General features: G+C 37.4%; 1 long non-coding RNA gene across 1 annotated transcript; it reads right to left on the reverse strand.

The window, feature by feature from the left end:
* Positions 1-1338: 1338 nt before the first annotated feature.
* LOC132079182 (uncharacterized) lies at positions 1339-24094 on the reverse strand. The gene is made up of 3 exons (XR_009419359.1): positions 24017-24094; positions 12423-12584; positions 1339-1427 (listed from the first exon to the last, which is right to left on the reverse strand). It is a non-coding gene; the product is annotated as an uncharacterized LOC132079182 (long non-coding RNA).
* Positions 24095-24623: the final 529 nt, after the last annotated feature.

Here is a 24623-nt window from a genome sequence, read left to right on the forward strand (position 1 = left end):
TACTTTTCCATTTCTAATTGTTTATAATTCTTCATAGAAGCCCTTTTAATTCAGCTACCCAATATAATACAGTATACATAATATTTTGCAAGACACAGCTTCTGCAACTGCCTCTATACCTTCAGGCTTCGTGAATTGATGCCATAATGGTCTTGATTTATTAGAAGATAAACCTTTTCCAATGCTTTTTCCTTTAAATAATAAACTGTAAATAACTTATCCAATATGAAAAATGCTAAGTAGCTCCTTTGAAATTCTATTGGAGATTGTCTACAGTTACATCACCCACTGCAGAATCTTTGTATTAATACTGTACTTGTATATATGGGAACATACAGGACAGTAACCTGCACATATACTACCAACCCACTATTTCCAGAACACAGTTAAGTGCTTATCACTTAAAACTTTCTGCACTAATTGCTTAGTAATGAAAACTTGAATTGATTGGAGAGTAAACTTCTGCTAAGTGACTGGCAGAATTCCAGCTCCAGTCCACAATAATCAAAATTCACTAAAATAGCATTTTTAAATGTCTTTTGTTTGAAAATCATTCTATACCCAGGTGTGGGAAGATCTAGACTCAAGATAGTAATTTTAAGTGTTTCTAGGATTGAGCCCAAAAAGATGTTTCTGAATTAACAATTGCTAATTTGGGGTTGAATAAAATTTCTGTGTTCATCTTAAAAATGTCTACATTATTAAAAATCATATTTCTCCCTCCTTTAATTCAACTGCTTGTGTTGTCAGGTACATCAATCCCTCTTAGACATGTATGCCTCTAGAGAAAGACACTGAGCTTCCTCCTAACCTGGCGCTCAGGATGGAGACTTTCATTGTCACTTTGATACGATTTGCTATTGCTTGCCAAAGGTACTGTGTAACCCGAGGAACTTCCCTCACCTTCTAAAACAGCATTCTGAATTTTCAGGACATCAGAGAAAATACTGCAGCTAATTCCCTGTATATTCTGCTTGTTTACTGTGGGTGCTGATGGAGCTGAGTAGGGATGTTTAATGCAATATTACTTGTGAGACATGGGATTACATTGGATAATGAAAAGGAAACAAATACAAAATGAATTCTTAGCATACTGTTAATTGTTCATGGCATTGGACTGGGTTCCTCTTTCGAGTTTTTAGAAATTACAGAAGAAACACCCTGAAAACATGCAAAGCACCAGTGCTACTCCTTAGCATCTCTTGATTGCATTTAGTCCATGCTCAAAATCCCAACCCATTTCTTAAAGATCTCTTTCATGTCACAAGAGCTTTGCAGAAATTTTGGACAGTGTTCCCAAACACAGACCAAGATAGTTTCTTTTGCTTTTACCTTCAGGGCCACAATATGAGAAGCCTCTGGCACTCTGATGTCCTGTCACTTTTTAATGCAAACTCTGGAAGTTCACGGACACAATGCTGCACAATCTGAGGAAGATAAATCACAGTTACTTCAAGGCAGTTGACAGCAGTTTAAGCAGCTGCAATCATCAACCACCAAGGGAGTTTCTTCTTTTATCTTACTAAATGCAAAAGTATACCAGGAGCTGCTAATATCACTGGACTATCAGGAGTCCTGCTTTTACATAAATACCAGCAAGCGGTAAGTAAATTCTGTTGACGAAATGTAATAAAACAAAGACGGTTTCAAATATGACCATTCCCTGATGCATTCTGTAGCCCCCTCTTACTCACTTATTGCATGCTGCTGAGATTATAAGGTTTGCTTTTATCTGTCAGAAATCAATATTTCAAACATCGGATAAAAGAGGAAATTGAACTGGGAATAGGCTGAAGTGCTGTAAAAACTACAAAGCACAATTATCAAAAAGCACTTAAAGTACTTAATAGGACACACATATAAAAATGCTCAAATTAATGTCAGGGAACTATAATGAGAACTTTTTCTATGCTTTTTGATCCAAATGCAATGCAATTCAAGTGCAGCCTGGTCAGTCAATACAGTTTTCAATTTATATGAAACCCTAAGGATTTCTAGCAATCCATTTGCTAGAACTGAACCATTACATATGATTGGTTAATATTTCAATTTATTGAAAATACATTATTTTGTGTAAAGTGTTTAAGTTGTTGAGGTTTAATCATTATAAACAGTTATGATAAAAATAGATCTTTGGGTAAACAAAGACCTTACAGTCAAGCTTTTAATAAATACTAGTATAACTAGAAAATTGGATTTTAAGAGGAATAGACATAAGAAAAAACTGCAGATATGGGGTCACAAGATGAGAGGAAATTGTTGTATAGAATGGATCTTTATCAGCACACAGTAACTGAGAAGGGACTTTGTAAAATATTGGAAACCAGGGTTATTTTATGCAAAAATCCTCCTCACTATTAACTTTAGTATTTTCCCCTTGGATTTATCTATTCATTTATCATCTTTAATAATACTGAGCTGGAGGTCTTTACAAAAGTATGCTAGATCAGAAATCACTGCAAATGAAAGTGCACGTGTGTATAACACACCAGCATCCATGGAAAACAGACTGAGTGACTTCAGAAAATTTGATATGAAACACAAAGAGCTGCAACACTCAGAGGACTTACAGCCATGGTTTGAGCAAACAGGATGCACATTAATTAAATGGCTATATCCAACTGCAGCACTCTTTCCTAACCTACACCCCACAAGGAACAACAAGGGACTCTTGGGACTCTTCCTTTGCGGAAAGTCATTTTTAACACTTACACTTCATGTTTATACTTTAACCATGACATTTCTTTCATACGAGGGAACCTTTACTCCACCACAATTAAAATGAGCCTCTGACTGGAACTGCACCCAGCTCTCTGAACTATGGATCAGACTGTGGTTTCCACTAACAAATTGTTCCAAAAACCAAACACCTTCCCACCACCTTTCCTCGTTACAGATTTGAGCCTAATAAAGTACAACCACTTAATTAATATCCCTGCCTTTAAAGTCTAATCTGAATCTTTGTTACTATAATTATAATCCCACTTGGTCTATTGTATGTGATGAAGAAGAGGCTGTCATATTCCCTTTTGCAAGAAATTTGGCTCTGTAGGTACAATCGCCACACAGGATCTTTCCAGCACACAGGTTCTGTGGGTAATACAGTTGGGCTCTGATCTAGACAGTTAATAACTCATGCAATTCACCAAGCTAAACTACACCATTCACTGCCAAAATCTCTCTTCTAATAAGTCTGGTCTTGTGTATGTTAAACAAAATGTAACATGATTTAATTGAAGGAACTCACAAAGATACTCCCTAAAACAGTTTTCACATTTGAATACAACTTTGACAAGGCTAAAAATAAATAGATTGCTTCAGTTGCATACTGTATTCACTTGAATGATGTCTTGAATTTTCAGATGTCCTGAAACAACAGACTGGTTTTCTGAATCAACAGAATCATCACAAAGCATACAACATTTAAAAAAAAATAAAAACCCAACTGACAAAAATAGTTTTGTTTTCTCTGAGGAGAAAACATGCTGTGATCTGGTAAAGCAGTTGTAGTTATGGCAGTCATAATTGCATAATGCACTTTACAGAGCTTCTTCTATTACATCTTATTGTATTTTTTCCTTCAATTATTAAATTCAGAGGCTTAACCTCAAAAGAAAATGCACTTGTCTTTACATACACTTGAATTGTTACTGCCATTTAAAACTAATCAATGTTTTCTTTAGTACCATAATAGCTTATTTGCAAAGCACCTCTTTAAGAGATATTTACACGGCATTCTGGAAGTAAACATGTTTCATGCTCTAAGAAAAACCCCCAACAAAGACAAAGAAGGCTTCATTCTCATCTCAAAGTTCAGCACAACCAAAGTGACTTAAAAAGCTGGAAAAATTGTGCACAAAGGGAGTTGCTACTAGATTATACCCTTCCATTAATAAATAATACAAGGAAAAACTATGCATTGTACACAACCCCTATATCCCTAGAGATGTCCAGGAAATTAATTTTCAAAGGCACAGCATATAAATATATTCTTTCATTAATGTTAACAGGAAAGCAAACAGTTAAAATTTTAGTATTAGCCTGTGTTTAAATATGCATTTCTTAGAAATAATATACGACTCCTGACTTGGATCTTCAACTGCATAAAACTCAGGGCACACCAAGGCCTCGCTGAGGGTGGAAAGCCCAAACTACTCCAGTAAAGTCAGAAATGCTCTCCGAGCGCAGGAATGACCACACCACTTTGCTCTAGGAACATAGGGGAGATTTTTAAATTAGCCTCCATAGACTTCTCCAGAAGGAGGTCAGAGAAAACAAGTTAGGTAATGTGAGTATGTGAGTACCCCTAATGTCTCAAGATCTGCAGTTATTTAGCAAAGAGAAGCTTGAAGGAAGGAAAGTTTGCACAAAACTCACAATCAGGGGTTTTTTTTAATTTCCAAATGTAAACATCTACTGCTTTAATAAGCAGATCACCCTCAGTTCAAGCTATGCCTGGATTTAAAGACATCAAACCCATTGATTCCAGTAGAGTAGCACTACTATTAATATGATGAAAGTTATAAAACCAAAGCTAAGAAGTGACCAAGCGTTGCCAAAGGGAAGAACCAGAATTACAACTGAAAACATTGGACAAAGGGACTGCCACAAAGTAATGCAATGACCTATGCCAAAGCAGCCATGTTCATATAATATAAATTTCCTATACCAATTTTAAATTGTATTTTTCAGTACATTTGTATCTGTGAACTTGGAATCTATTACTTTGATCATCTGTAATGCACAGCCAATATTTTGCATTTGCAATCTTGAAAATTTAATGGGGCAGGGCAGAACAATTTTGTATTTTATCAGTTTATTGTATCTAACTGCTAATGGTATGTGGTAACTATCACACAGTGCAAGTACTCTTACATTACAGAAATCAGTTAATTCCCTGATTTCCTTTTATTAATCAAGATTATCTTTCCAGCTGCTCTTTAATTAAATATTTTGTTAAGGATCATTAAGAAATTATATAAACTCCTCATAGTTCTCACTGCTAATCATAAGCATTTCATTCAATCATGCTATAAATCTGAAATTTGCCCCTCCAGTTTTACTAAAAAGTATTTTTAGAACACGTATTGAAAAAAAATTAAAAGAAAATCATCCAACAAAACCTCTTCATTTCCAAAAGAGAATTTCCCAATTAAATTAACATAAAATAATCAAGAATTTACTTAGAACGCTAAAATTGTGTGATTGAAAAATGAATAGTAAGATTTTTCCATTCCTCTTCACTTGAGTTAAAATAAAGGCAGCTCAAATTATAGATGATTCCCCCTCTTTAACAAAGGTAGAAGGTGGTGAGACAGTGCTGGGTAGATGCACAGTAGTAATGGATTATGGAGATTTTTGTCTCCTGGGTCACTGTTATGAATCTGATCCAAGACAGCAATGACGAAATGTCAGCGCCATTTTATGGCTTTTAGCATGAAATCCTGACCCTGTGAGGTCAATGGCAAAACATCAGTAGTGCCAGGATTTTCACCTTTTGAATCTCTAAGATGCAAGAAGAATTAAGGTCTGACTCAGCATCCATTGACTTTAATGGGAGTTACACTAAGTTCAAGGTGCAGGTTTTTATAAGTCCTGAGGTGCTGCTTTGCTCAAGCTTTAATAAGAGCTGGATCCTTCAGATGACTCAAACACTTAAAACTGCAGCATTAAAACTATAAACTTTTATCTTTAAAGTTAAGTGTTCTAATGGCTCTCATCCCCCTGCAGCACTGTCTGGATCACCCTGCTCTGTTAGGCTGAACACTGGATAAGGGCTCCTCTCACCACACGTGTTCCCTTCTCTGCTTCTGTCTCTGACACCAAAATCCTTGTCCCAGATGGCACAAGGTCCAAAACCTCTGGGATCATCACGTTTGTGGCCCTCAAGGAATCTGGCACAGACTGTGGCTTCTGCTCCGCATCCTATCTGGTCAGCATACAGTCAATTCCCAGAATACTCACTCCTGCAAAATGTGAGATCTGGGGAGTAGAGGATTAGTAAACTTTGGGTCACAATGACTAAATTAACAAAGCAGCAGAAACCATCACACACGCTTTTTTGATTGATTAATTTAAAGAAATCCCTTATCAATTTTCTGAGAATAGGAAGAGGTGGCTTGTTATTTTATTTCATTTGCTTTGTTAGTGAGAGCTTTGTAGAAAGGACATTTCCAGCCATTTTAAACCAGTGGCTCCTGCAACCTAACTTTTAAGTCTTATCACTTTGCAGGTTTGAAGATGTTTGATTCTGAAAAGGAAATAAGAATAGAATCCAACTGAGCTGTCAAATTTTAAGTGTTTATCCAAAATGAAAACAAATTTCTAAAATGAAATTGTTTGATCATGCCCTCCAAAAATACTAAGGTACACAAATACAAAAATTATGTCTTGCTGGAACATATGCTTTCCAGACATATCTCACTTGCAGCTCAGGCGTGTGCTCCTAGAAGTATTTAGCTATGCTGAAAATCACCCAGGAATTAAACTGGATGAAAGCATGCTGAGGAAGTTGTTGGAGGTTTAATTACCTTTTCTTTTTTTTTTCTCTTTAGTGGGAGTTCTGAATTCTGGAGGAGTAAAACTCCAGTCTCTACTGTATTGAAATGATATTTTTTTAGCACTCCAATCATTGTCTCTACTTGACTAAGACATTTCTGTGCTAAAGCAGGTGCATTTACTTTTCAAGTATTATTTTACTAATCAATTGAAAAATTACCTCCATGAATGACAGAAGTGCAGACCTTTGGAGTATTTCATTAAAAGGAGCAAACATTAATTACAAATCCAGCCCAACCTTTGCAGACATAAATTATGGGACAGATCTATTTTCTCCATGCTTAATTGCAAGCAGTGACTAGCTCTTTAAATTATTATCTGCAAGGCATGAATGAAATTAGAATGGATTTGGTGATATTCTCAAGCTTATTTGTATCTAAATAACTTGGTCATACTGTCTGGAGATAGAAGGAAAATTAGGTGAAGCACCTTTGAGCCTTTCAACAGTGCTAGCTTACTGTGAAAAAAATTGGGAATTGCAAAATGGAATTAAACCTTAAAGTCTTTGCAGACTGGGAGGCCCAGATGCAGGCTTAACAATGGGAGAGTTGATAATGGCCAAGTATTTTTCTTCTAACCTAAATTCTCAAAATTTTAGATGCTTGTAATTTTCTGAAGCATTAATGTTTCAGGCAGAATATTCCAGGCAACACCTTTCCTCAAAGGCAATATTTCCATTTCAAGAAAATTAACTTGTTTTCTGGAGGAGTAAAGCCCCCTTCTACAGAATTAAGAAGGCAGAAAATTCTGATTTTGTAATAGGCACAGAACTGATATGTTTGTGATCATACCAAAATCTGGCAGGAAAATAGATGAATTGATTTGTCCACTGAAACATAAACAGAAGGTACAGTTTGCTATTATGAAGAGTGAGAAATAGAGAATGTAAGGATTATTTTTAAATACAATAATGGAGACAGAGATGTATTTTTTAAAAAATGTATATAATGATTTAGATATTGCATTGGAAATAGGAAGCCCTCTATAAGAACATTGTTTTTTATATAGTGCAGTGGGTGTGAACAAAGGAGTCTCACAAGACTCCATGGGTACTGCCTGACCCTTGTTTTTACCACCCCTCTGCCGCAAAAGTTAATAATTTGGCATTGCATACTTTAAAAAAAATTAGATAATTACTTGCTTGGAGTTTAATTTACTTGTGTCATGATACAGTAAATACCAAGCTGAATTCTCACAATGTTAATCATTAACCTGGGAGAGGGCATTTGCTTAAAATGCATTCCTTCAACTTTGACGTTTCATGAACACACTGGTAGGTATTTCAACAGCAATTTCAAGTATGCTGAAGATGTAAATAAGTTCAAGTCCCCCCAAAAGCCAAACTCTTTGCACCTTTTAACTTTTGGGTATACGGTTACCCTCCATCTGTGCTGCAGGAGCAGCCTATGACAGCAGAATAACAGCAGCTCTGCAGAGCTGGATGGTTTGAGGTACAGAGGGAGCCCAGTTCAGATTTAAAGGGATTAATTGTGCAAGACACCATGCAAAGAGCAGGGCAGGGTACCTATAAAAGGAACATTCCTCTGATGGTACTGATTTTTTTTTAAATTTTCTACTTTGACAGACTTGTCAGGCCCATAGCAAAATGTCTCAGGTACTGAATTGAAGACTCTGAAAAAAACTAGAGTATTTTTTGAAAAAAAAAAAAATTCTGCTGAAAAAAATTGAGATTGGTTCCAAAAATTTGGAAATACCTGGTCCAGCAAAGAGAAGAGTTCACGGGGTTCTTAATTTTAAGTGTCTTGCCTAGGAGAGGGAAGAGTGAAAAAACCTATTTCCTAGAATTTTGGAAGTATTTATGTTCCCTTTCTTCTCCATGGTATTTCATCTTAATTTAAAAGTGAGGAGTTAAAGATTGATCTGGAGCTTGGGAAAAGCATTCAAGCAGAGGAGCATGGGGGACAGAGTGAACCCTTTACCCACATTGCTTGAGAAAGGCACTGCTTTGCAATATAATCCTGGGAATGATAATATCATAGGTAACCTATTTGCTCTGGAATCTAAACCAGAGCACCACACTTCAACCACCTGCACCTACAATGAAGGTAAATACAGAAGGTACAGTTTGCTATGATGAAGAGTGAGAAATAGATAGAGAATGCAAGGATTATTTTTTAATTCAATAATGAAGACAGAGATGTATTTTTTTTTAAAGGTATATTACACTTACATCCCACTTACACCTTAGTGGAATGCGTGATTTTTCAGAGATCTGGGCAAATTCCTCAGTTTTGATTGTGTATCAGTCTATTCATTGATCGTGTCCTTTATATTTCTTTAGAAAGAAAAACACCACTAACAATTACTGGCTTCAACACCTTGCAGTTTATATATAGCTTCTCATACAAGGAAGAAACACCTTAAGCATGGTGTGAAAATAGCACCAATTCAATTTATAAAATGTAGATATGTTGGACCAGAGAAGGTAGGAAATTAATTAAATGGGAGTTTTAAAAATTAAGATACTTTCTTCATCCAGGCTAATGGAAAACAAGGAGAGCTGGTAGAATTTGTGCTTTTAACCAACAGAAACTTTTTTCTCTCAATACAGAATTGCAAACAGAACTTTGCTTCAAGTTGCAAAAGTTGTGAACGGAAATATTGAGGAATCATGATTTTTAACTAAATATTAACCACTGCTGTATTAATTCCTGTTTTACAGCCTAAATGCAGGCAGCTGCTTAGTCAGACATTGCTGTGCACCGAGACAACATGCATTAATTAAAGCAGGGCAGGGTGTGAGCAGGGACTGCCACGAGTCAGAGCCCAGGTCACAGAGCAGCCCCTCAGCCATGGAGGCTCCAGCCCTTGCAGCCAGGCCTGCAGCTCCTCTCAGGGGCTGGCCCCCACTGAAAGGTGCCAGCCACAGCCTGTGACAGTGGGGACAACCTCAGGGCATCTCAGGTGCAGCCCCTCCATCGGGAGTGCAGCAGGAGCCTGCTTGACTGCAGAACAAACCCAGACCCTGGTGCAGAACCAGGAATAGACCCCAGGCCCTGGTGCAGAGCCAGGAACAAACCCAGACCCTGGAGCAGGCCCAGGCCCTGGAGCAGAGCCAGAAACAGACCCTGGTGGAGAGTCAGGAACAGACCCCAGACCCAGACCCTGGTACAGAGCCAGGGACAGACCCAGAACCTGGTGCAGAGCCAGGAACAAACCTAGAACCTGGTGCAGAACCAGGAATAGACCCCAAACCCTGGTGCAGAGCCAGGCTTTCACCTGAGCTCACAGGGCAGCACCCCAGGGCACAGCTGTGCCTGGCTCCAGTGACTCCATCAGGTTCTTGTGCCTGGACATGGAGCACTGCTCCCTGTGATCCCCACAGCGCTGAAGTGAGGCATTGTCTGCCCAGCATCTCCATTTCTGGTGTGCAGAAGGATCAACTGGTGTGGAGCACCAAGGCCCTGATGTGACCCGTGCTGTGTGGGCTGGGAGCTGTACTGGGATTCCAGCACGTGGCTCCCAGGAGTGCTGGTCAGCCCCACACAGACAGAGCTACAGACACACACAGCCCTCCTGCCCCACACAGACAGAGCTACAGACACACACAGCCCTCCTGCCCCACACAGACAGAGCTACAGACACACACAGCCCTCCTGCCCCACACAGACAGAGCTACAGACACACACAGCCCTCCTGCCCCACACAGACAGAGCTACAGACACACACAGCACTCCTGCCCCATGCAGACAGAGCTACAGACACACACAGCCCTCCTGCCCCACGCAGACAGAGCTACAGACACACACAGCACTCCTGCCCCACGCAGACAGAGCTACAGACACACACAGCACTCCTGCCCCACGCAGACAGAGCTACAGACACACACAGCACTCCTGCCCCACGCAGACAGAGCTACAGACACACACAGCACTCCTGCCCCACGCAGACAGAGCTACAGACACACACAGCACTCCTGCCCCACACACACAGACCTACAGACACACACAGCTTGTGGGGCTGGCCATGGGTATCACAAAACACAACAGGTCCAACAGCAAGTTATCTGCATAATTCTCATTCTGTCTTCTCTCTTTCTTCCTACTCTGTCCAGCAAACTCCACAACAACAACGAAGACTAACATCAATGCCAGCTCCATCCAAATGAACGGATATGGAACAGAGAGATGCATCTGTTTAGTGATTCTGAAATGAGCTGACCCCTTGCTGCGCCACCAGTTTACCTTGCCTTATTACAATCTAGTTTATTTTTGTGGTTTTTTGTTGAAATCTGACGTGGGGTAACAAATTATTCTTATTATGTCTATTTGAGCTACACCTACTATTTCAGTACTCACATTACCTGCAAACTGAAAACAACCTTGTTGCACATTGAGTAATCACTGTGGATTGAACTCTCAAAGGATAGAGACAATGGTTTGAATAATAGTTCTTGTTCTGTCCTTCTCTGACACATGAATATGAATAATAACTTATTTTGGCCAAAACAACTAATTCCAGGTGAATTTATGTCCTTAATGGGAGAACTGCCATGACAAACAAGAAGGGTTTGGTACATTCTAGTCAAAAGTGGAATATCTTAAATCAAAAGTTTCAGTAGGCTTCAGTGTTCCTGCTAACCCTTCTATTAAATCTTCATAACAATGTCATAAGCTAGGATTTGTTGTCTTCTACTTTATTAAAAAGAGGGCAACCTCTAGAACAAAACAATATTGAGAAATAAAATTTACCTTGGATTAGTTTCATGTAAACATAAAAATCCCAACTTCTCAGAACTCATGTGAAAAACATAATGTAGTTAATATTAAATACAAAGATTATGCAACCTATTACTTTTACAGTTTGTGCTCCTGTGTCCTTGATTTTGTCCCTGTTTTGCTTATGATTAATGAATGACTCACCCTCCGTACCCTCTCATTTATTTCATACCTCATTATGAATTTGAAATGCTCAATTTGTTATTTGAAAACAGCAAAACAAGCATGGAAGTTAAACAGTGCTAAAAAATGCAAATGACATTTTTATAAATAAAGTGCTATTCTATCACATTTTAATGGCTTACATTTTTAACTGCTTTTGATAGAATTTTGAAGAATGTACTTAACTTATTCCTATAGATTACCAGGTGGAGTTTGTCCATGTGATTTATTTGAACATCAGGAGTGTCAGTGCACTCTATACAGTCACACACAAACCCTACAACGACACCTGGTATCCTTTACAGTTTTCTATTTTCGCTTATCAAGATCCTATGCTATAATTCCCCATGGATTATCATTTGTTTTGCTTGGAATTATTTTACCAGGGTATGATACTTTATAAAGTTTTTTGATTATACTGTCAGCATTAACGTAGGGACAAAATAAAGGCTAGAAAAGAAACTTTTGTGTATTTTAAGTAAGTTCACAACTGTTAAAGCAAAATCCACTAACTTATTTATAGTGAAAACAAAGTTTCATATCAACAGTTCACAGTATTACTTTTTTGTTGTTATATCATTTTTCAGTTTTGATAATTACTTTCATCAACACAATTTGGTAGTTTCAAATGCTTTCTTGAGCAGAAAAAATAATTGGCTTGGGTGACATCAATGCTAAATACCATTCTGGGCAGCACTCAGAGGAATAAAGCAAAAAGTCAATCCTTTCTCTGTTTACTGGAGTAAATTCTGACACTGCACATACTTCAGTGTGGGATAACCCACTCCCTGCAGAAGCCTGTGCAATCTTCTCTTGTCTCATCACTTTGGCAATATTGTCCACACCAATGACAGGAGCTCAGAGTTCTGCAACAAAGACTCCACTGTGTGAAGGCATTGCCTTTAAAGCCCCAGTGGCAGCTGCACCCAGCTCCTCCTGCAGAAGATAATCTCCATGCCTTACCTTTTTCAGTTTCTGGCTCATGATGTGCCAGCAGCAGCACCTGCACCTCCTATTTCTGCTCTATTTCATTTGCAGCTGAGTTATGGCTGTGAGGTTTATTCAGGGTGGATAAACCAGCCTCCTGCTGAGGCTGCATTCAGCAGAGAGAATCCAGAATGGATGCTAAAAACAGACAGGTTGAAATCAGCCTCAACCAACTGCATATTCTTCACTCTGTACAACATGCATGCCTATTTGTGGTGCCAAGTTCAGTAGCTTAAACATTGTGTCATCATAAAAACAGTATAACTGAGCATGGTTATTAACTGCAGGCTGACCTCCAGCTTTAGCTTTGCTTAAAATTGTCGATTTATCTTGTCCCCCCCGTTCATTCAGAATGTTTGTAAAGTGCTTTATTAAAGTATAACTAAACATTGTCCTTTTTGTTCATGTATGTTTGGAACAATCCCAAATCTATGATATTTTCCTTGAATTTTGTCAACACATTCATTACAGGCCTTTTTTCTTCCTTCAATTTCATTAAAAACTACAAAGATCATTGTTTAAAATAAATCCCACTGCTTTAAGATTACTGAATGTGTTGTCCTTCAAATTAACAAAATCAAATACCCCTTCCCAATACCCTCTTATTCCTGTCAAGCTCTGTATTAGTTTACAGTGTGCATTTAAAAGATAACATCTTTACACATGGCAAGTGTAAGAGGTAATAATGAAAGGAAAATTTGACATGAGTAATGAAGTATGTGCAAAAAAAAAACATAGTGAAACCTTCCCCCTGAAAACTTCATGAAGCTGTAATAAAAATGGAGTTTGTGACAGATATTGTAGAAAGCAGAAAAAAACTACAAAAAGCAGGAAGAATTTATTACTACATTGTTTGATCATTATCCTCAGTATAGAATGATCAAAACCAAAATATGGTGTAGAGGAAGTGAAGGAATGTACTGATGGGTTTACCTCCAAGGATTTGATCTCTAGTAAGAGGCTTTCTGCTGAAGCAATGTAAGTATTTGCTCTCCTTGCCTAACTGGAACAAATCAAGGCAAATGCTTATAGATAATTAAAACCAGTCTGAGATTTAACAAATGTTACTTAAGTGGTCTATTTTAAAAGATAATTTATAATCTTTTTATTCTAAAAATACTGAGACATATCTCCAGGAACTATTCAGTCTTTATTCTGAATCAAACATTCCTTTACTGTGTTATGCACACCTTTCATTTTCCTTGCAGATCACTATTTGTTGACACGTACCAGGCACCCAGGGCAGCCCAAGTAAAATGCGCATCCTACAGGCTCAGAGAATATAGCATTGAAAATATCATTATCAAAACTGCAAACTACATGAAAAGACAGAAGACCAGATTCTGCCTTAAAGCTCTGTGAGGCAAATTCATCAGCAGTGTGACTTCACATCCGTGTTCAGAACCTGAATGTGCAAATTACACCTTTGGCACTCTCAGCTAGCAAACACCTGCAGAACTGTGGGAGTTTAACCTACTGTTCAGATGATTGGATTCTCTTTCCCTGCTTTTTGAAGCCTGGCTTACAACAGGTGAGGAGGCAGAGTAAAAAAAGGTGATGGGGGAAGGCAAAGCCCTTGCTTGTTTAGGACATTTTATGGATGGGTCAGGATGTAGGACATGGATGATGTGAGAGGTAATGAGGTAACTGGCAGCAAAGAACTCTGAGCTGGAGCAAATGTGAAGGTAAAAGAGAATCGAAATAGTGAACCATCTGCTTTCTAATGAAAACAGCTCCTCTTGTCAGCAACATCCAGAAAAAATGATTTCTTAGTTGGAGTGTATAACCGAGGGAAGTAGCTTTTTTGCTATATGAGGTAATACACTCAAATGATGTATGACTTAGAAAATAGTGTGGGTTAATGATCTTCAGCTGGATCAGGGAGTAAAACAAAGTAATTTCATAATACAGAACATGATGGATTAAATCATGTTAATACTGGGTATATACATTAAAGAAAATGATCTTTCTGGCATACTAAATGGCAAAATAAAAAGCACTTTTAGTAAGCTATATGATTAATTAGTCTGCCCTTTTATTTATGTACCATGATAAAGTAAAATGTACTTCTTCTGGTTACCTCCCAGGCAATTATTCTAAAAGTTATATTGAATACACCAGCTTCATTGTATTGCATCAGTCCATCAGGGACTGCAAGTAGGTCCCTGTCTGTTTTAAGTCAGGGGTTTTCTTTTTTCTCTCCCTCTCCTGTCCTCATTTACTAGAGATTACTGTGAGTTTATATGTTTTTTAACTCACAAAAACATGAGACATATATTGCAATAATATAAACATTGATTTGTCTTAGCACTATTACTTACAGAGTGCAAAAAATTCCAGTGAGTGAAAAGTTATAGCTCACGTGTAATTCAGGCAAATATTTAAATATGGGAATGCAAATGCTCCAGACTTCGTTCAGATTCTGAGCTGTTTCATTTCCTGCCTTCACAATTTAACTGTATCTTGCAAATTTCTACCACAGGTTCAATCACATGCAGAATCTTTTAGAAAACGAGCTGGGAATGTATTTTCAAAAGAGATTTCAAATTAAACTAAAATCTCAGATTTCAGAAATAATGTTACCTGCAGAGGAAAGAATATTATCTTTGAGAACTATGTGTCTTCCAGTCTTATTGCACATACTTATTAGAAGTTAGTCCAATGATGAAAGACACAGAAGCTTCCTCTAGTACCAAATTTACACGGAAGGTAATATTAGAACAGAATTTACTTATTTCTTAAAACCTTATGAACACATACAAACTGATAAAATGCAGGAGTTAAAGAAAAGTCAATTTCAATGTTATTTTTAAAAGGAATATTAATTAAGCTGGGATAGCTTTTGTATTTTATTAGGGATTCACATAGTCCTTCAAACTGGATTGCTTAGACACATGTACTTAACAACACAGAAAATGTGAAAGACCAGACTTGGACATTTTCTAATTTAAATTCAGAATTCAGGTGGGGAGTGTTTTCAACAGAGAGAAACATGATTTTGTAAGGGGCCCAGCATTTACATGGACTTATTCTGTTATACTGCTCCACAGACATGCACAATAAAGAAAATCCTGATTCTCAAACCCTATGCTAAAGGGAATGTCTTTTAAAAAACAAACTACCTAAGAACAACTGACTTTTTTTTTTTTGATAGTTGGTAGTGCCATATGTTTGTCTACTACAGCAAGAATTTGGAATTTCTGCATGATATTCTTGCAAAATTCTAATTCTGGATTATCTCACACAGATTCCACCTGCTGATACAGTGTTTGCTGTATTTGATGACTAATCTTTTGTTTGCAATGCCACTAATGCTTTCTTCTGACTCTGGGGGTTTTGCTTTCTCTGCTGCAACGTGAAATTTTTCTTTACTGGGAATTAATTAAATCATGGTAGTTATAAATCCAAATATTTTCAATATTAATTCCACCTGTGCATTTTGCATTTATCTGCTCTCAAAGGAGTTGCTCTACAATGAAGCTCTATAAAATCACTTTTGTATTTTAGTGGGTGTGAGGGCAGTGAGAGCGCTCTGTCCTTCTGTCCTCTGTTACAAACTCATCACCACTCAGGGTGTCCTGGGCAGTTTTCAGATCTCTGAGATTTCTGTTTAATGTAGAAAAAAAGCACACGAATTTCCCTCTTATCAAAAGTATCTTAATTTCATATTTTTCTATGATCAGCACTCTCAAAAATTACTCTGGTCTCCTTTTCCAAATGTTCATTATTCTAAAGAGGATCATAAAGGCATTAACCAGGATGATTTTTCCATGCTGCACAGCAGTATCACACCCAGTACCACTTTTTTAAGGGAGCAGATTTACAATAAATTTTTGATTTATTTCACCAATTCATACCAATATAGCCTATAACTGTTAATACTAGATACTCCCTAGAAACTACAAATAGATAGTGAAGTTCATAAATAGAAAAAACATTGTGTTATGAGAATATAGAAAATGGGTGACATGTATCACAGAGAAAGTGTATGAGCACAGCTTCTTCAAAGTGTTGGTCTAAAATACCTTTAAATTTTTGCTACATTTTAAAGTTTATAGAATATAACACCATGTAGAAGTGTGACTTTAAAATTAGTCTTTGCAAGTCCCTGAGATGAAGGCGGGGGGTTTTAGCAAGCAGCAGGCTTTAAACCTAAAATTACATTAATTTATTTGCTGCAACAAAATTAGGTAGATGAGTTATTGTTCAAACTGATTTGTAACACAAAAGAACAGTTTTTATATTGCAAAAAAAGCCCCAAAACAAAAACCCTAGAAAAATAAGAGAAGTGTTAGTGCTCTTGTACTTCAATACTGCTGGCAAGACTCAACTAGAAATGCCAGATATGTATAAAGAGTAATTTTGTCTCATTAAATGATAACACTAGTGGTTCCTCTTCATCTCCTTAATTCATTTCTTGTAGTTTTTCTTGTCACATCCACTTGTTTTATGGCTGACTAACTTGCAAGTTATGGTCATAATTTATGGTCAAAATTGAGTGGTAGCAAATCACAGAATATTTTCATTGATTACCCTAAATTGTCTAATCTCCTGTATGTTTTTAGGACTTGATTGGGTGGTATTTACTGATTGCCTTCATCTAATTTAAAAATCAATCAATAGCAACAATGAGAGGTGGTGGATAAATCGAGTCTAATGCAGCATAACTGCAGCAAATATCCATCAAAGGCTCATTCTCAATCAAATTTGTGGGAACTTTTAATACATAAACCAAAATGTCTAAAAGCCTTACTTCTAGAGCACATCATTTTTAAATTGTGCTCTGCAATGTGACATCTTATTGCTCTTATGCTGTCTATTTAGGGCAGTTTTCTACTGCTAAAATGAACATATTTCACTACAATAAAACTGTAGCAAACAAGAAAAAAAATGTCATCAGCTTTGGTTTAAAGGCACTTTGTTCCATCTTCCTCAATATCATCTGTATATAATAATGGGAATTAACATAACATCAGCTTTTCATATAAACTGTGTGCATTTTCTCTGAGATAAACATTCTAATAAGTGTCTTGATAGGAAATGTGCTTTCTACACTGGGAAATCAATTCACTAAAGTTGTTCCTTACATTGTTCTTTTTTAAAAGCATCTTTAGTTCCTGAAGTTTTGGATAGCAGGTATGAAGGGAGCTATCTGGAAGGCAATATTCTAATTTCTTGACATTATAAGGGCAAGGCACCACATGCAGTAAAGGAGGACAGAGAGTAAATGCAAACCTTCCTTTTCCAAGTGATGGCAGTACAAACATAAAATGCTTTTATATAATTTATCATAAGCAAACATGACATAAAAAACATTTTTTAAGTAGGCATGGATCTTCAGTTTACATTAACTCAAGGTAAGCCTTCTGTAGGCATACAGATGTGAAGTGTTACCTAAACTGAGGTCAGAACGATGCTGTCATTAACAGCTGGATGAGGAGCTAGGTCTACAGCCTTGAAAAATAAGTCAGAACTGGCCTCTGTTCCTGAAAGACTTAATCCATACCCAGAAACAGGTATTCAGTGTTACTATTCAGTGTTATACCTGTTACTTGCACAGTAAATTCTGTGTAGATTGCTGAGGATATTCAGCTTTTATTTCTTGACAGCATGGGACATGTGAAGCTACAGATTTGTACAATAGGGGGTTCTGTGACTCCAGGTGTAATAAATAACCAGTAAAGGAGAGAAACTTGGAGGTTTGTGGGTTTTCTCGTACTTTGCAGATATTTGATTTTTATTTGAGTCAAGGGGGGCTTATTAATAGGTCAACATGTGGAAAAAATATCCAAAAGCTTTGAAAGGCTCTGAATTCACTGATAAAAAACTCCTTTTTGGCATCTAAGGAAAGTACAAATCATATGGCTACAATCCAGCACATCTACAGACAAAACCACAGATATGTAATGGATTGGGAAAACACCACCACTCTGGAAAAGAATGATTCTGCTCTAATCAATTGTGAAATATCCTTTGTTACTAAACACTCTTGAAAAACCTCAGGCCCAAGCAAGAGATCACAGCACACATTACAAATATAAAAGACAACCACCAAAGAGAACCCTACCAGCAGTCCAGGGTTTATTAAAATTCTGACATTCTGAGATATCTTCTTGCCAAGGGCCCTCTTACAATGACATCTGTACACTTGTCATTACATTGTGGTTCACATTACTTACATAAACATGCCACAGGGAAACCATGACTGATATAATTTTTGCAAGATTGAAAGGTAGCCATCGTGATCATTAAAGCAAACCTGAGAGAGCCTTCCTGATGATGGAACAGATTCAGTTACTTCTTCCCTCTTTGTGGGTCATTAGTTAAAAGGGGGAAGGTGGGGAGGAGGGAGAGGAGGCCATATACTGCAGGTGTTTTATCCTTTGTAAGGAGACTGCACTGAGACAAATGATTCTAGCTGGCATTTTGTACACACCGGAGATTGCTTATCGATCCAGATCAGAATATTCAGGCTGGCCCCGGGGAAAAGGCAGAGTATTTTCTGAGGGAGTTAATAACCTGGCAGCTGAGCTGTCTTGTCCAATTCACTGAACCTAGGGCTCTAATCAGGCCAGAGTTTTTATTTTGAGAAATCTTGCCATATGTGTCTGCTATCTGCCTTCCACTCTATTGGAACAGTGACAGTGATTGAAATGACAGCCTATAGATAGAGCCTAATCAAATTGTTTATTATCAGCCTAAATCAATATGTATAGATTGTAGAAACATCACTGTCATGCCTTGAAAAAGTCATACTAATACTACATGCTCCAGGTGTAATTCTAGAATGTATTTTTCCATCCTAAATTACGTCTGAATTTAACAGAGTAAAAGAAATTAGAATGGTGTATGAGACAGTGAAAAATATGCAGGTTTAAACATTTCAATAACATTAAGGATTAATGTTAAAATGCCATGTTGTTCATTGCTCAAATGTTATCATGTTTTCAGTGAAGAACAGAGCTGTGGGAAAGGAAAAAATAAAAATTGAAAAGTTGTTTTGCCTTTTGTATAGAAAGGGAAAAATCTCACAGTGATCTGTGTAAGCACATAGTGCAGCTTGAATGAAATTCCAGCACTCCTAAAAAGCCAGTTTTGAGTCATCCAGACTACAGAAATGAAAACACAGCAATGTGAATTCCTTTGGTACCACACAAATATTACTCCCAAGAGCCTACCAAAGATCTTGGACCATGAAATCTAATGATTTGATAAGAAGCTGATTTCATAAAGCCCTCTCTTCTGCAGACTGTTGGATACCCTTTTTTAACAGAAAAGATATCAGTGCATCATATGGAAAGAACAATAAGTATTTATGGTGTGTCACAAACCAGATTCTACAGGCTTAATTATGATATCAAACAGAATCATCCAAACACAAAACATGAGAGGAAGAAGAAATATTCCTGAAGGTGTGGCACTGGATGGAAATGTCTCACATTTGGGAGAGGACCATTAGACCATTAATGTGTTTGGCCAGTGAAGCTCATCTGAGTGTACAAATCCAAAATTCTGCTCCAGTGGAATTGACTGAAATGGAAAATCCTGGGAGGGCCTGTGGCCCAGCAAGAGTCAGCTGTGTAGTTCACAACTTTTGAAGTTGCTCTACTGGTGGAATTTGCACTACCTAACATGTCCTGGAGAATAATTTATTCCTTGCTCCTCAAAAAAGAAATTTCAAAATGATTTTAAAGTACTCTGGCAAGGCAAAGAGGCAGTAGCCTTAGAGCAAATGATATGTTTTGCCCTGAAGAATGGTGTGAAACAACCTTCGGGTTAATTAATCTTTGCAGTGCAAAGAATAATTCAAGCTCTTGTTTAAGTATCATTTACATTGTGTGATTATTGGGTTGAGTCAAACATATACCAGCCTTTAGCATTACAGCATACATGTTAATAAAAATAATATTGTGTTGTAGGTTGTGCTCATTTAAAGACGTATTTTTTTCCCTTGGATAAACCTACTTTTCTTACTGTGAGCATGTAAAGCTCTCCAAACAGCAATTATCTTTGGCTGAATGAATCTAGGAATTTTCCTATTACCTTCAGAATTAGAATTTCATTATTGCCATTTTAAAAAATAAAGGTACTTATTCAGCAGAAAATGTTAGTGTGTAAGTCTAAGTACATGCCTAAGTCCCTCCTGAGTCAGGAAAGAGGTTAAGCAGATGCATATCCTTGAGTTTTAAATTACTTCAGTGGGACTTTGTCTTGTCTTAAACTTTGAATGTACTTGAAGTGTACTAATGGCTGAGCATAGTATATGAATACAGGTGGTTCAGTTTGGCCCACAGCTGGCACAAAACCAAAATTTAACATTACTTTTAAAGTGTTTTGACTAAAATCCAGCAAAGTACTTATGTCTACACACAGTGCTGATTTAACTATTTCAATTTATAGTTACACTGGTGCAATTTCCTAGCATGGATACAGTTCTGCTGGTATTTGTCTTGGCATAATTTAGCAAGGCACTTTTACAGAGCTGAATGGCTCTGAAAGTCAAGGAGGCTGGAGCAAACCTGTGAGAGAGAACACCAAACCTGATTTAGCTGAAAACACAGCACTGAGGGGACATGAGAATGGGAGAAATTTCCCTGTTGAAAAGGTCATCTTCAAAACCTTCACAAATTAATGGTGCCACTTCCAGCACAATGTGGCTGCTCACATGTGAGTTCATTTCCCAAAGAGCAGCTCCTTCCAGAAGCTGTGGGTGAAATGCCCAGATTGTACCTTGTATACTATAAGATCCACTGAGCTGGGTATGCTCTAAGTGATGGCTGGAAACAAGGAAACCTGCTTGAGGTTCTGTATGGCACGCAGGGAATTCCCTGTTACAGCCTTCTGATTCTGCTGAGAATAAATTATATTTTTATCATTATTTTGTTATTTGTTAAAACTTATTGCAGCCAAATGACTCATGATGAAAGAAAGTACAATTTTTTTTCCTTCCCAAAGGATCTTCAAGGAAGCGTTTGACCACAGAGAAGGGTGATAAAAATGAAGAAATAATGACTTTATAATGTATATTTACAGTACAGAATAGTGATCTACACTGCCACCATTATCCAGCTTTTCAGTACTTGAGTTCTCAGTTGGATACCATCTATTAATGGGAAATATACCCAAAAACTTATGTTTTACCTTGGGAAAGGACTGTTTCTAGGATCCTCCTATGAAACTAGTGAAATTCTTATTTATATCCCACTTAGTGCTTTAGATGGGCCATTTCTCTAGATCCATTCATTTTCTTTTAGGTTATTTCTGTTATGGGCTGATTTGCTTTGTCTTTGCACTAAATGGGATGTAAAACTAAGTGCTACTGATACAATTTCCTTGGGTTTATTTGTTGCTTTTTTCCACCTTGCTTTTTTAGACAGCAGATGTATTAAGAGAAGATGCACAGCATACTAAATTCTTATTTCATTTGAAGAACATAGTGCTTCCAAATTAAACAGTTCAAGATGAAAGAATGAGAGTATTAAAGTCACAAGAGCAAACCTTAACCTGTCCTTTTCCTCACAAACATTCCAGCTGTCAGAATGTTGCCATCTTTCATTAAATGCATCTTCATCTATCAGCATATGGACATATTGAATGAATGAACATTAGCCCCTAATCACTTACTCTCTGATTGTATTTGGAAGTATAAATAAAAATTTCAAAATAGGGAAATTAAGTAATTTCAGTCATCACTATTACACCTTAATTTATTCCTCTAATTTTATCTACAATGTAATAGTGACAGCATTAAGAATAGAAGTTTAGCCTCCAGCAATCCACTTCCAGTTTTCATGGATACCATAAAGAAATTACCTGTTTCCCCTTTTCTTGTATGAACCATACAGGCACTGACTCCATGATTAAGCAGATTTCTCCACTACCAACAAATGAAGCCCTATTTGTTTCTCTTTGATTGCAATCGTGTAACTAAATCCAGTAGCATCACAGCACAGTCTGAATGGAAGTCAGGCTCAGAAACTTTGCAATCTAAACATCAAAACTAAAAAAACCACTATTCAAGTAGCATGGGAAGATATGGTATGATGTAGCCTCATGTCCCACAAAACCTCTGCACACAATACTGCTTCACTTCAGATGCACAAAAAACTGATGCACTGCACAAACCAGGCCTGCAAGCATGGTGTGCCTTCCAAACCTCACTATATTTAATAGTCCTGTACCAAAATGCCAAGTACTTAAAAAAATCTGGCCAGGTTTACGTACTTAAAAAACCCCAAAAAACTACTGAAACACAGGAGCATGGAAAAGTGTAACATTAGAAAGTTCTAAATCCAAGCTGCACTTCAGGAGTGTAAAGAGGGATTAGTGACGAGCTGTGATGGTGAACTCTTAGAACAGTCTAAGAAGTGAAATTCATTTCAGCAGTGTCTGTTGTGCTGTGAGGCTTAATTGTAGCACCTTGCCTTCATCAACTGGAAAAACTTTTGCTGTGCTGTTTGCAGACAGGGCTGCCAACCATGCTGAGTATCCTGCATCACACTCTGGGAGGAGCTGTGTGCAGCAGACTAGGAGGGATTCTGTAGCTAATAGCTAATGCTATTCTGTTTAAACACTAGAGAAGTGGTTGTGACCATGCTGACCTTAAGAAAGATGTATGGAAGAGTTCATCAGTGCTAAATTAGTGGAAGGAGGGGAGGAAGGAAGGAGAAGAAGGAAGGAAGAGATTTCTGAAATACTTTGTGAAGCTTACCTTGATAAACGCTAAGGAGAAATCCAGGTATTTTTGTCTACACACAGAAAATTGTCTAAATTGCCTGGAAAAACTCATTGACCCTGTCAGATTGTGTGAAGCTTTTGATCACATACAGGCCCAGCTCTCCTGCATCTTGCTCAGAACACATAGCTCAGTGGAAAACCCCAATTTCATTGTAAAAAACACTACAATGGAATGATGTTTGCACTGGCATGTGTGGGTTGCTCCTCTTTAGGTGGCATGGGAACATTATATTCAGGGGGGTTTAGGTGTAAATTTACAAGCACCACATGCAAAGAATTTTAAGGTTTTGTTGTTCAATTATTTTAAGTAGAACAATGACAACATCAATGCTACAACAATACAAATTAATCAAACAACATAAGGCAATTAAAGCTGAGCACTTCTGCAATGCATATTCAAGAGCCTGAGTAATTAGGTGTAACTGCAGAAAGACTTAAATGTCCTTTTCTGTATATCTATGAATTCCATTTCACTGAGAAACTGAGTAAATTATTTTTGTGGATGATTTTGGATAGCTACAAAAAATGAAGGAAGAAAGCTGGTTCTGTAATTTAGAGCATGGGATGGGACAGGGAAGTCTCTTGAATCTTCAGATTTCCTAAGTAGCTGGAGGCCATGACTTAAATTCCCACCTGTAAAAAAGTGTGGCAATCCTTCTGTGTGCTTATCTGGGCTAGGAGGAAATGCATGTTAAGAATTCTCAGACAGAGCATAGAAATGAAGAACAGCATCACTCCAAGGATACAACTACAGACCTCACCCTGACACCAATGTTCCATACAGCATTTATTACATCAGGGTTTTATAAATAGAATTTACATAGGATCCTTACCTGAATGCATGTGGTTTGGACTGTAACTTTCTCTCTTAAAGGTGTCAATGTGTGGAGAAAGATCAGCATCATTTATCCTCTTGTTACTCTGAAACTGCCAGTGGGCCTCTGAAATGGGGAGCAAACCACACAATTAGAAAATTATCCACTGCCAGCTTGCTATTATCCTATGGCTTTTCTAAAAAGAACAAAAGGTGTGCCACACTGACAGCACTTCACAGGCAATACAAGGAGCTCTCAAGAGTTTCCAGCAATCTTCAAAATAGATAACAAACAGGAGATAATTTATAATAGGGCAGGTAAAGATAAGGCCTTTAAGGAACACATAACCAATGTACTTAGTGTACAGCCCTAGCAGTGAAAATCACAGTAAAACAGTGGTTTCTTAGACTGAAGATTCCAATCCCATAAACTGGGGCTTCAATCTTCATAGAAAGTTGTATTTCTGTAACAAGCATATTAACACAAGGGGACTTTTGCCTCCAGGCTCCCATTGTTAGATTATTCTTTATATTGGATTGTCACAGAAAAGGCTTGTTTTCTTTTTCCTTTTAACAAAGTAAAAGATCTGAAAGATTATCAGCAGAAATTATAGATAGGAACACAA

The sequence above is a fragment of the Ammospiza nelsoni genome, chromosome 13, assembly GCF_027579445.1.
Source record: "Ammospiza nelsoni isolate bAmmNel1 chromosome 13, bAmmNel1.pri, whole genome shotgun sequence".
Lineage (NCBI taxonomy): Eukaryota > Metazoa > Chordata > Aves > Passeriformes > Passerellidae > Ammospiza > Ammospiza nelsoni.